The 11960-nt window shown below is 45.5% G+C and overlaps 2 non-coding genes across 2 annotated transcripts; both read left to right on the top strand.

The window, feature by feature from the left end:
- Nucleotides 1–10874: 10874 nt before the first annotated feature.
- On the top strand, nucleotides 10875–10944 carry LOC121141657. The gene has a single exon (XR_005878621.1). It is a non-coding gene; the product is annotated as a small nucleolar RNA SNORD104 (small nucleolar RNA).
- Nucleotides 10945–11131: 187 nt separating this feature from the next.
- On the top strand, nucleotides 11132–11263 carry LOC121141677. The gene has a single exon (XR_005878641.1). It is a non-coding gene; the product is annotated as a small nucleolar RNA SNORA76 (small nucleolar RNA).
- Nucleotides 11264–11960: the final 697 nt, after the last annotated feature.

Raw genomic sequence — 11960 nt, forward strand, 5'->3', positions numbered from 1 at the left:
TAAATACAAAAACTGAAATATTTTAGGGCTTCTCTGAAACAGATCTAACCATATGAAGTCCAGAAATTAGACAATCAACCATGTTTCTGGAGTCTTGTTAAGTAATTCCCATTTTAGAAGGTCAAGATGAGAAGGGTCAGCAGGCTATCAAGCCTGAACCAGAGGTCAATTCCCAGAAACCACATGGTGGGAAGAAAAAAACTGACTCCTAAAAGCTGTCCTCTCGATGGGCAGTGGTGGCACATGCCTTTAATCCCAGCACTCGGGAGGCAGAGGCAGACAGATCTCTGTGAGTTCAAGACCAGCCTGGTCTACAGAGTGAGTTCCAGGACAGCCTCCAAAGCCACAAAGAAACCCTGTCTCAGAAAAAAAAAGTTGTCCTCTCACTGTGGCATGCATGCCCACACAAGCACACACACACACACACACACACACACACACACACACACACACGCACTCATGCATGCCCACACAAGTACACACACACACTCATGCATGCCCACACAAGTACACACACACACACTCATGCATGCCCACACAAGTACACACACACACACATGCATGCCCACACAAGTACACACACACACACACACGCACTCATGCATGCCCACACAAGTACACACACACACATGCATGCCCACACAAGTACACACACACACACTCATGCATGCCCACACAAGTACACACACACACACTCATGCATGCCCACACAAGTACACACACACACATGCATGCCCACACAAGTACACACACACAAACTCATGCATGCCCACACAAGTACACACACACACACTCATGCATGCCCACACAAGTACACACACACACATGCATGCCCACACAAGTACACACACACACACCAACACACACTCATGCATGCCCACACAAGTACACCCACACACACACACACCAACACACACTCATGCATGCCCACACAAGTACACACACACACACCAAATGCACACACTAGATTCAACAAAGATTGACAGATGGCTTAAATATGTCTGGGCAGGTAAGAGGAAGTGAATTAACCAAATATTTTTCTTGGAGAGCTTCTAAAAAAACCTATTTCTAAAACACCTTTTGTGCTTCCTTCCTTACTGATTCAGCATATGTAGGGTAGAGCCTAGAAATCTGTGTATCTTACACTTCCCATAGGCAGCAGAGAGATCCAGCCACTCACTACAGATAGCTTGTGTTTTAGCACTGGCAATGAATTCTCAGTGTTTATTTTAGCAAATGCCGCCCTCTAGTGGAAGACGTTATAACATAGACTTGGAGGGATTTTTGGTTTGTTTTGCTTTTGGATTTTTTGGTGTGGCTTTTTTGTTTTTGTTTTGTTTTTTGTTTTTGAGATACGGTTTCTCTGTGTAGTCCTGCCTGTCCTGGAACTAGCTCTGCAAACCAGGCTGGCTTCAAACTCACAGAGATCTATCTGCCTCTGCCTCCAGAGTGCTGAGATTAAAGGTGTGTGCCCAAATCAATTTAAAGTGACCTCCAAGCTGTTGTTGAGACAGACTTGAATTTACAGTACTTGTGGGGTAGCAATGGATTAAATAAAATGATGTAGCAAGCAAAAAAAATTGTCTCCTTCCTATTGTGAGGTTTAAAGAAAATAAAAAACCGCTGTTGCTGGGTATGGCTTGGTCTGGTGGCTCTTCTTGCAAGATAACAGGATTGAAAAAGGCTGTGACTCTTGTTCTGAGCACTATTTTATTTTGGCTGAGCTATCCCTCCAGCCCGTAGGCACTGTTACTTACCACAAGATGCTATCCAGTATCCAGTACTGCCACGACTGTTTGTACTTTCTTAGACTGCAAACGCTTGCTCACTCCTGCTCAACCCTTCCCACTTTCTCAGCCCACCCCTTTCTTCTGTGTTGGGGATCAACCCCTAGAGTATCCAGGCAAATTTCCAGGCCACAAAAGTGCCATGTCCCATCAATGTTGCTACTGCTTTCTGTTTGCCTTCATTTGGGAATGTGCAAACACCTGCCTTCAGGGTCATCTTGTGCAACAGTTCTATCAGTTAGGTATTAATTAGGCACATTTTATTGAGGATACAGAAGTCTGGGCATGGTGGTACATGCCTACAATCCCATCATTTGTGTGGCTGAGGATGAGTGTTTGGGGCTAAACTTGACTACATAGACAAATTCAAGATCAGCCTGGGCCACAAAGCAAAACTGTCTCAAAGACAAACAAATAAAAGAGGATACACTAAAATCTAGAAAGGTCAATAGCCCAGTAAGTAATACAATTAGAAAAAGGCAGAACCCAGTTACAACTCCCAGATCAGCAAGCTGTGGTGGCTCATATCTATAACCCCAACACTTTGGGAGGGGAGACAGGAGGGTCAGGGTTCCAGGCTACCCTCATTTGCATTACAAGTTAGAGCCAGTTTGGGCCATATGAAACACTATTTCAAGAACAGCCAAACAAACTGGGAATAGTTTAATACCAGCACAAAAGAGACAGAGGCAAAGAGAGCTCTGTGAGTTCAAAGCCAGTGTGATCTACAGAGTGAGTTTCAGAACAGCTAGGGCTACATCATGAGACCTAAAAAACAAAAACAAAAACTAAGAATTAAACAAACAAAACCTAAAATCAAACAAGAACCAGATATTTACCTAATTCAGAGCTTTGTTTAAGCATGATGAAAGCTTTGCCCAGGTCCACTTGTACCTAGTTGCTATTTTTTTAATTGTATTTATTTATGGGGCGGTATGCAAGTCTCTTGTGGAGGTCAGAGGATAACTGGCAGGAGTGAGTTCCCTCCTTCCCTCCTCCGCCTTGTGGTTCTGGGAGTGAACTCAGGTCATGAGATCGGGCAGGAAGCGCCTTTACCTGGTGTTCCATCTCACTGGCTGCCATTCTTGCTCCATCCCACAGTATTGTGTCTTGTTATGTGTGCTGTAACTGTACCTACAAGACAGTGGCCCAGGCTGCCAGTTCCTGGAGTATCAATCATATTCCCTCCGTATTTGGGAGGATTGACTGCAGAAGCTCCTCACATCTACAGACACCAAAATCCCATTCAAACTGCTTCTATAGTAATAAAATGGCGTCACATTTGCATGTGTCTATGCATAGCCTCCTGATATCCTATAGTTATCCTGTGTAACCTGCGATACCTAAGGCACAGTATGGGGCATTGTTTGGGAAAACCAGAAGAAAAAAAATAGCCTGTATACAAAGTTGCGTTTTTTTTTTTAAACCCAAATAATTCTAATCCATGGTTGGTTGAATCCACAGATGTGTAACTCACAGATACTGAAAGCAACCTACACTAAGAGTAGATAAAAGTTTGCACAAACATACAGTGACTGCCGGGCAGTGGTGGTGCACACCTTTAATCCCAGCACTCGGGAGGCAGAGGCAGGCGGATCTCTGTGAGTTCGAGGCCGGGCTGGACCGATAGCCTCCGAAACAATACAGAGAAACCCTGTCTCGTAAAAACCAGAAAAAAAAAACATACAGTGACTATGAGCTTTGTCTGAAACCATAGTTAAAGTCTGCCCATCTCCTCTTGGAGTTGTGCAAAAGAATGTAAAAAGATAGCAGCCAGTTGGCTGAGGATGTCAGCCGAGCCCGCTTCCTCCGGGGGTAGCTTAGACTAATCCTAACTGGTTATTTTCTCACTTGCTTCGGAGCTGTTATGTTCCACACCTATGCCAAGGCTATGATGTCATGGCAGAGTATTAGGGCGTATTAGTGACCTCGGGTCCAGTGCAGTGCCAGTATGGAAATGACCACCCTTTCAAAACACCTCCATTTCCGTACTGCACAGTCCTCCTAATCCCCTGACATCTGGCTTAATTCCACAGAACTCTTTGGAAACTTCTCTTGGATGGCTCACAAACGTCCTTCCTCTAGTAAAATCTCTGCAGAGGCCCGGTTTCAGACCATTTTCCTGTGGGCCACTGTTTCATTCTTGGCTTTTCAAGTTCTTGAACATTTCCTTCTCAGATATGGTCATTTCCTGGCTTCCTCCAGACTCCTTGCTATTTTCCTTCCTTTGAGACTTCAAGCCAGGTGGTAGTGGTGCATGCCTTTAATACCAGCACTCAGAGACTGCGGGCACCCACACACATAGCACCCCCAACACTGATACATCACATAGAAAAAATAATAAATCTTATTAAAAAGAACTAAACCTTAGTTAATTGCTGTTTCTTTTCTTTATTTTATTTTTCTTTCTTTCTTTCCTTATTTATTTATTTATTTGTTTGTTTTTTGGTACAGGGTTTCTCTGTGACTGTGGAGGCTGTCCTGGAACTAGCTCTTGTTGACCAGGCTGGTCTCAAACTCACAGAGATCTGCCTGCCTCTGCCTCCCGAGTTCTGGGACTAAAGGCATGCGCCACTACCGCCCGCTGTTTCTTTTTTCTTTTTTAAAGATTTTATTTATTTATTATGAATACAACATCCTGCCTCCATGTATGTCTGCACACCAGAAGAGGGCACCAGATCTCATTATGGATGGTTGTGAGCCACCATGTGGTTGCTGGGAATTGAACTCAGGACCTCTGGAAGAGCAGTCAGTGCTCTTAACCTCTGAGCCATCTCTCCAGCCCCCGCTGTTTCTTTTTTAAAGATTTACTTTTATATGCATTGGTGTTTGTCTACGTGAGGGCGCCAGATCTCCTGGAGCTGGACTTACACACAATTGTGAGCTGCCATGTGGGTGCTGGGAATTGAACCTGGGTCCCCTGAGAGAGCATCAGTGCTCTTAACCACTAAGCCATCTTCCCAGCCCCAACTGCTATTATTTTAGACAGAGTATCTAGACTCCATTTGTACAAAGGATGCTCTTGAACTTCTGTTCCTCCTGGGATTTACAGGCTTGCACTTCCTTACCGGGTTTATGCAGTGCTGGGAATGTCATTCATGATTTCCCTACATTGGAAGCAGTCGAAATGTTCACCACCCACGGTAAACAAAAGCTGTCTGGCACAGGGCTGAAGAGAGGGCAATGCTGCTCACATTTGAGGACATGAGTTCAGACCCTTAGAGCCCATGTCTCAAACAATATTGAAGATGAGGAATGACACCTGAAGTCACGTTGTCATCTGTGTGCCATGGCATGAGCTTTTACATATTTGGTCTCTCCTTTTCTCCCACACAGAAATAAAAACAAACAAAAAAGTGGTATATCCACTTAGTGAATACTATTTGGCAATCAAAAGGATGAAGTATTGACAAACAGTACAAGACGGTAATCTTGAAAAACATTAAGTAAAAGCAGTCAGTTGTAAAGATTCACATTGTTAGAAGTAGATCAAGTAGATCAAGTGGTTGCTAAGGACTGGAGGAGAGGATGGGGAAATTGGGACCTAATAATCAGGGCATAGCATTTCTTTCTGAGATAATGAAGACATTTTAAAGTTAATAGTGGTAATGATGCCAACTTTGTTAGTACAGCAAACTCACTGAATTATTTAAATGATATGTTGTATATGGTTTGTAAATTATTTTTCAGTAAAACTATTAAAATATGTAAATCGAGTCAGGTGGTAGTAGCACACACCTTTAATCCCAGAGTTCAGGGATCTCTGTGTGTTTGAGGTCAGCCTGGAATACAGAATGAGTTCCAGAACAGCCAGGGTTATACAGAGAAACCTGTCTCAAAAAAACAAGAAAAAAATAAGTAAATGGTCCACATATACCAGTTAGAACGCAGACCTGGGGGCTGAAGAGATGGCTGTATAGTTACAAGAAACTACGGCTTTTCCAGAGGACCTGGGTTCAATTCCCAGCACTCACACAGAAACTAACAACTCCAGTTCCAGGGGATTTAACACTTTCTTCTGGCCTCTGAGGGCACAGCATATAGGTGGTGCACAGACATACTTGCAGGCAAAACAACCACATACATAAAATAAAAATAAACCTTTTTTTAAAGTAGACATGTCAAAGTAAGACAAACAAAAAACCCTTGACCGGGCGTTGGTGTTGCACACCTTTACTCCCAGCACTCCGGAGGCAGAGGCAGTCAGATCGAGGCCAGCCTGGTCTACAGAGCGAGTTCCAGGACAGCCTTCAAAAAAATACAGAGAAACCCTGTCTTGAAAAACCAAACCAAACCAAAAAAAAAAAAAAAATCCTTGAAATGTCAAGACTCAATTATAAAATGTTTACAGGTATTAAATTCAAATATAAATAGGAAAGAGGCTAAAAATCAAAAGACAGAGAAAGAAAGACGGGACCTTACAAAAATTACCCTAAGCACAGTAGTTCAGGCACGGCAGCACACACCTGCAATCCCAGCCCTAGAGAGGCTAAGGTAGAGGAGGTCAGTGTGGAATACACAGGGAAATCAAGACTGGCCTGGGCTACATAACAAGAACTTGTCTGGGGGGCAGGGATTAGGAAAGTTATGTTGATATCAGACAAGCTAGCTTTGAAATAATGGACACTCCACAATGACGAAAGAACCCATTTATGAATAAATCATAACAATCTTAAATGTGTAAATACCTTAAAGTTGAACTTGAAAACAAAGCCAAACCCAACACAGTTGATGGGCAACCACAAAACAAAATGCACATTAGATTTCAACATTCTCTAGTTTGCTGATAGTAGAGAACCCAGCATTAGAAAACAGGATTGTTCAGTCTCAGCACTATCGACATTTGGGGGCCAGGTTTATTTTAGAATTTTCTTTTCTTTTAAATTGGCCAGATAATCCCAGACTGCAGAGGCAGTTCTGTGCATTTTGGATGTTCAGTGGTCCCTCTGGTCTCTACCTGTATTCATTTCCTAGGAAGGCCACAAGAAGTGCTCAAAACCAGATGCTTTCCAGTAGCAAAATGCCTCAGTGGGTAGAGGTGCTGGCTGCCCTAGAATTCAATTTGTAAACCAGGCTGGCCTTGAACTCTCAGAGATCCGCCTGCCTCTTCGTCCCAAGTGCTGGCATTGAAGGTGACAAGAAGGTAAGAAAGACACACCTCTTCAAACAAGGCCACACCTCCTAACCCTTTGCAAACAGTTCCACTAACTGGGACCAAGCACTCCTCAGATGGACCTAGGGGGCCGCTCTCACTCCTCAGAGAGGTAAAAGATGGACCTAGGGGGCTGCTCTCACTCCTCAGAGAGGTAAGGGAGCCGGGCAGGGGTGGCGCACGCCTTTAATCCCAGCACTCGGGAGGCAGAGGCAGGCGGATCTCTGTGAGTTCGAGGCCAGCCTGATCTACAAAGTGAGTTCCAGGACAGCCTCCAAAGCCACAGAGAAACCCTGTCTCGAAAAACCAAAAAAAAAAAAAAAAAAAAAAAAAAAAGGTAAAAGGAAAGAGTTGACTCCACAAAGGTTTCCTCTGACTTACACAAACAGAGAAACACACACTCTGTGCCTGCGCCATGCGACCCCACAATCAGACCATTACACATGTGCAAACACACATATACACAAACAGTAACACAACTGAGATAAACTTACAAAATAAAATAATAGAGAGTTGAATATAGCCATACACACCTTTAATCTTAGCACTTGGGAGTTTGGCTTTGTAAAGAGTTTGAGACCAGTGTGGGCTATGAGACTTGGGCTCAACAAAACAAAGAAAAAACAAATAGCAAATTCTTTTATAGTTGTGCGGGCCAGAAGTCTGAAACCAGCCTCCAAAGCCACAGAGAAACCCTGTCTCGAAAAACCAAGAAAAAAAAAAGAAGTCTGAAACAGAAGGACCAGTAATGCCAGGTTTCCTCTGAATCCTCTGGGGAAGACCCTCTTCTGCCTCTTCCAGCATCTGGGCACCCCTGTTATTCCTTGGCCTGTAGGAACACCGCTCCAGCATCCTTTGTCCTTAAATGGTTATCTTCTTGTGTGTCTCTAGGTCTGAGTCTCTCCCTTCTCACCACAACAGTGTCAAACCACTCTAACTTAACTTATGATATCTATTAAGACCCTGTCTCCAAATGAGGTCATATTCACAGGAGACGGAAGTAAAGACATATCTCTCTGGAGGACACAATGAAGCCCACACCACAATTCTACAGGTGTCAGCGGCAGCCCTTCTCTTTGTAAAAAGCCAAATGACCTCCAGACATTGCCAAATGGCCCATAAGTGGCATAATTGCCCCACTGTTGGACATTCACTCCTATTGGAATGAGAATAACGCCTGCAATGCCTTGGTCTACAAGCTACTTGTGGAGCATTACCCTCAACAGCAATAAATACACAAAACAGATCATGTGCTGGACAATAAAATAAGTCTGGACTATAAGAGTCAACCTCCAAAATGGTATTCCTAAATCCCTGTGTTCTGGTACTCACTTCCTTTTGGGGGCCGCTTCCACACTGTACCAAGGTTGGTCCAAGAGATCAATATATTGTGGAAAATGATGGCATGCCCTTTCCAAGAGTGGAGATTTTGTAGCTCTCATTCTTCCTTCCCCATCTCACAGCTCTCTTACTCTTAGGGAAGCAGCAGGCCAGCTTCATGCTGTCAGCAGTGCTAGAGAGACCCATGCAGTAAGGACCTGAGGCTGTCTGCCCACAGCAGAGTGAGGCTGGAGTAGATAATCCAATCCTAACAAGCTTGTAGGCGAGGATGGTCATCAGATGGAAACTTCACAAATGATCCAGAACCAGGACTACCTAACCCAAGGCCTCCCAAGTTTCTTATCTGCAGATGCAGATTGTGTAATACTCAAATGCCTACTGTCAGCTTCCTGTCTTGCCTGCCCACTCCACTGTGGAGGCTAGGAGAGGGCATCGATCCTCTGGAAGGGGAGTTACAGGCAGTTGCCAGCTGCTTGATGTGGGTGCTGGGACGAAACTGAACTCGTGTTTTTATGAGGCAGGTTCTCATGTAGCTCAGCCTGGCCTTAGACTCCACAAGTAACCGCGGCTGATCTTGAATTTCTGATCCTACCTTCATCGTCCAAGTGCTGGTTTTTCTGCTGTGTACCACTGCACCCAGCTAACACCACTCTTCTAAACAGCCCATGAGCAAGACAGAAAAATCACAAGGAAAATTGGAAAACATTTAGAGCCAAATATTAATGAGAACACAATATAATGTGTGGAATGCCTCTAAAGCAATCCCCAGTGTGAAAAATACAATTTTTTAAAATGGGATTTTAGAAAGGAAGAAAGTCTCCATTAATAATCTAAGAATCTATTTTAAGGAATTAGGTAGGCTGATCTGGGAGAGATTGCTCAGAGGATAAGAGCACTGGCTGTTCTTCCAGAGGTCCCAAGTTCAATTCCCAGCAACCACATGGTGGCTTACAACCATTTATAATGAGATTTGGTGCCCTCTTCTGTTCTGCAGGCAGAACACCGTGTAATATTTATTTATAATAAATAAACCTAAAAGAGAAAGAGGAAAGAAGGGAGAGAGAGAGGGAGGGAGGGAGGAAGGGAGGGAGGGAGGGAGGGAGGGAGGGAGGGAGGAAGGAACTAGGCAGGTGTAGTGGCACACACTTTTAATCAAACCAGCACTTGGGAGGCAGAGGCAAGAGGATCTCTGTGAGTTCGAGACCAGCCTGGTCTACAGAGTGAGTTCCAGGACAGCCTCCAAAACAATACAGAGAAACCCTGTCTCGAAAAACCAAAAAAAGAAAAAATGAAAGAAAACACAAAAGGAAAAAAGAAAAAGAAACTAGAAGAGCCAAGGTGTTGGTACATAACTGTAATTATAACTCTTGAGATAAGGAGCTCAAAAAACAAAAACAATAAAAAGCAGAGAATACCAACAAAGTAAAAAACAAAAAAATCTCCTTGGATGGTGTGGAACACACTCCTGATTCCCAGTACTTGGGAGGCTGATGCAAGACTATGAATTCAAGACCAGTTTGGGTTGTCCAAGCAAGATCTTTTAGGAAGAAAGAGGGGACAGGCAAGATGACTCAGCCGGCAAAGATCTCTAGAAACTTCCAAGCATCACATCTGTCAAAGGACAATTGTGTTTTCTCAAGTAGCTTTTGACGGTATAGACAACATAATTAGCTTATATTTATTTACCCATTAAAGAGCCTTTGTGTATTCGCAGTTGGGGGTAGGGCTTTTGACTTTACACAATTATTTACAATTATGTATGAGCTCTTTTGTCGGCACGAGTTTTGATTCTTGAGTAAATTCCCAGGGATTAATGGATCACATGGCAAGTGGGAATTAATAAGAAACTGTCCAATTACTTTTCCAAAATGGCTATCCCATTCTGTACTCCCAAAGGTAAGTAACAGGAGCAAAGCTCTGTCGCTGTGCATCCTAACCAGCTTTGGTGAGGATGAATACGCACGTTTTCAACCAAACACACAATATATAAAATAAAAAATTTAAACTGGGATAACGCATGAGTTATCACGCCGGGCTGTGGGAAGACAGTCAGAAACTGAGGACCAGAAAAGTCAAATGACCCAATTCATCACAAAACCAGGACTGGTTCACAGACACGGTGTCGGCTCTACCGCCTGGGTCCTGTGAACCCGGGGCTACCTAGGCTCATTTCCCCACCCTCAACCTGGCTACTGGGACAGAGTACCTCAAACACATCACGTTTTTACTTGTCGGCTTACTGCTAAGGGAGGCGCTAATTACAGCCCCCGAACTGAGTTGTAGAAAATAAATCCGGAAGCGATACACCAGCAACCTGCAAACTGCCAGTTTCCCATCTCTATGGTTAGAGCGTGACCTTTCTCCACTCTGGAGGACTCAGAAAGCTTGACCAATGAGTCGCTCGCTTTCGTGCGCATGACAAGAGAACTGGCTTCCTATTGGTCAGTATCGTAAAAGCCCGCCCAACGACTTCCGGAAGTCTTCTTTAAGTTAGGGTCTCGCGCCGTCTTCTCCCTCTTAGCGACGGGTAGACTCGAGGTAATGCGTCCTTCGCGTGGGCCGAGGGGGCTGCGTCTTGTGCGGGTGGGCGGTCGGCGGTGATGACAATCCTTACCAAGCACGCGTTAGACTGCTGATCCGGGTGATGCGAATCCGAGTCTGAGCCGACTGCGGCGGCTGCGGGAAGTGGCGGCGGGCCCCGCCAGCTTCCGTCCCCTCACCCTTGGCTTCTCTTTCAGATCTGCCCCGTGGAGGACAGCGGACCGCGTGGATCTCCCCAGCCTTCCCCCCAAGTCTCTGAATAAAGTGTTTTGACCCCAGCGCTGGCGTCCGTGTGTCACTGTCCCCCGACGCGCTGCCTTTGAGCCCCCGGCGCCCTTCCTCGTGGCGCCGGGAGTTAAGCTGCGGCGCCATAGCAATCGCTGGTTCATAACTGGGGCCCCCTGCCCATCGCGGGCGGCCCTTTTAACTGCCAGCCACAGGCCGAAACCAGCCGGCCACGAGGCACCTCGGGGTCGAGGGAAGACAGCTTGCAAGTGGTATATCTGGGGTAACCATGGCCTACGTGCGCGGGCCTGTGGGGTGACAGTGCTCGCTCGCCCGGCGGTAAAGTGGATAGCAGCAAAGGGCGCCTCGTGGTTGACCCCGGAAGTGCGTAAGCGCACCTGTGGCACACAGGTGTTGAGGCGACTCTGGCCGGGGAGAGGGGCGCAAGGTAATGAGGGGAGGCCTAGAGGGATCGATGTTGGGTTAGCACATGCAACAGTGGGTGCCTCTCCATTACTGGGGTGGGTGAGGCCAGTTTTAGTTTGAGTGACTGAGGACGGCTAGTATTTATGCTATGGGGGAATTTGTTTTAAGAGACAGGCCTTGTGGCCGGGCGTTGGTGGCGCACGACTTTAATCCCAGCACTCGGGAAGCAGAGGCAGGTGGATCTCTGCGAGTTCGAGGCCAGCCTCCAAAGCACTACAGAGAAACCCTGTCTCGTAAAACCAAAAAAAAGAGACAGGCCTTCTGTACCTTTGGAGCCTGTCCTGGACCACATTCTAGACCAGGCTGGCCTGGAATTCAGGTTCACCTGCCTCCCTTCCCCCCAGTGTTGGGATTAAAGACGCGAACGCTCTATAGAGCATTCTTAGTGCTTCGGGTACTAATGAGAAAAATTTTCTGTGGAGAAATTG

This window comes from Mesocricetus auratus, unplaced genomic scaffold (assembly GCF_017639785.1).
Source record: "Mesocricetus auratus isolate SY011 unplaced genomic scaffold, BCM_Maur_2.0 Super-Scaffold_100007, whole genome shotgun sequence".
Classification (NCBI taxonomy): Eukaryota; Metazoa; Chordata; class Mammalia; order Rodentia; family Cricetidae; genus Mesocricetus; species Mesocricetus auratus.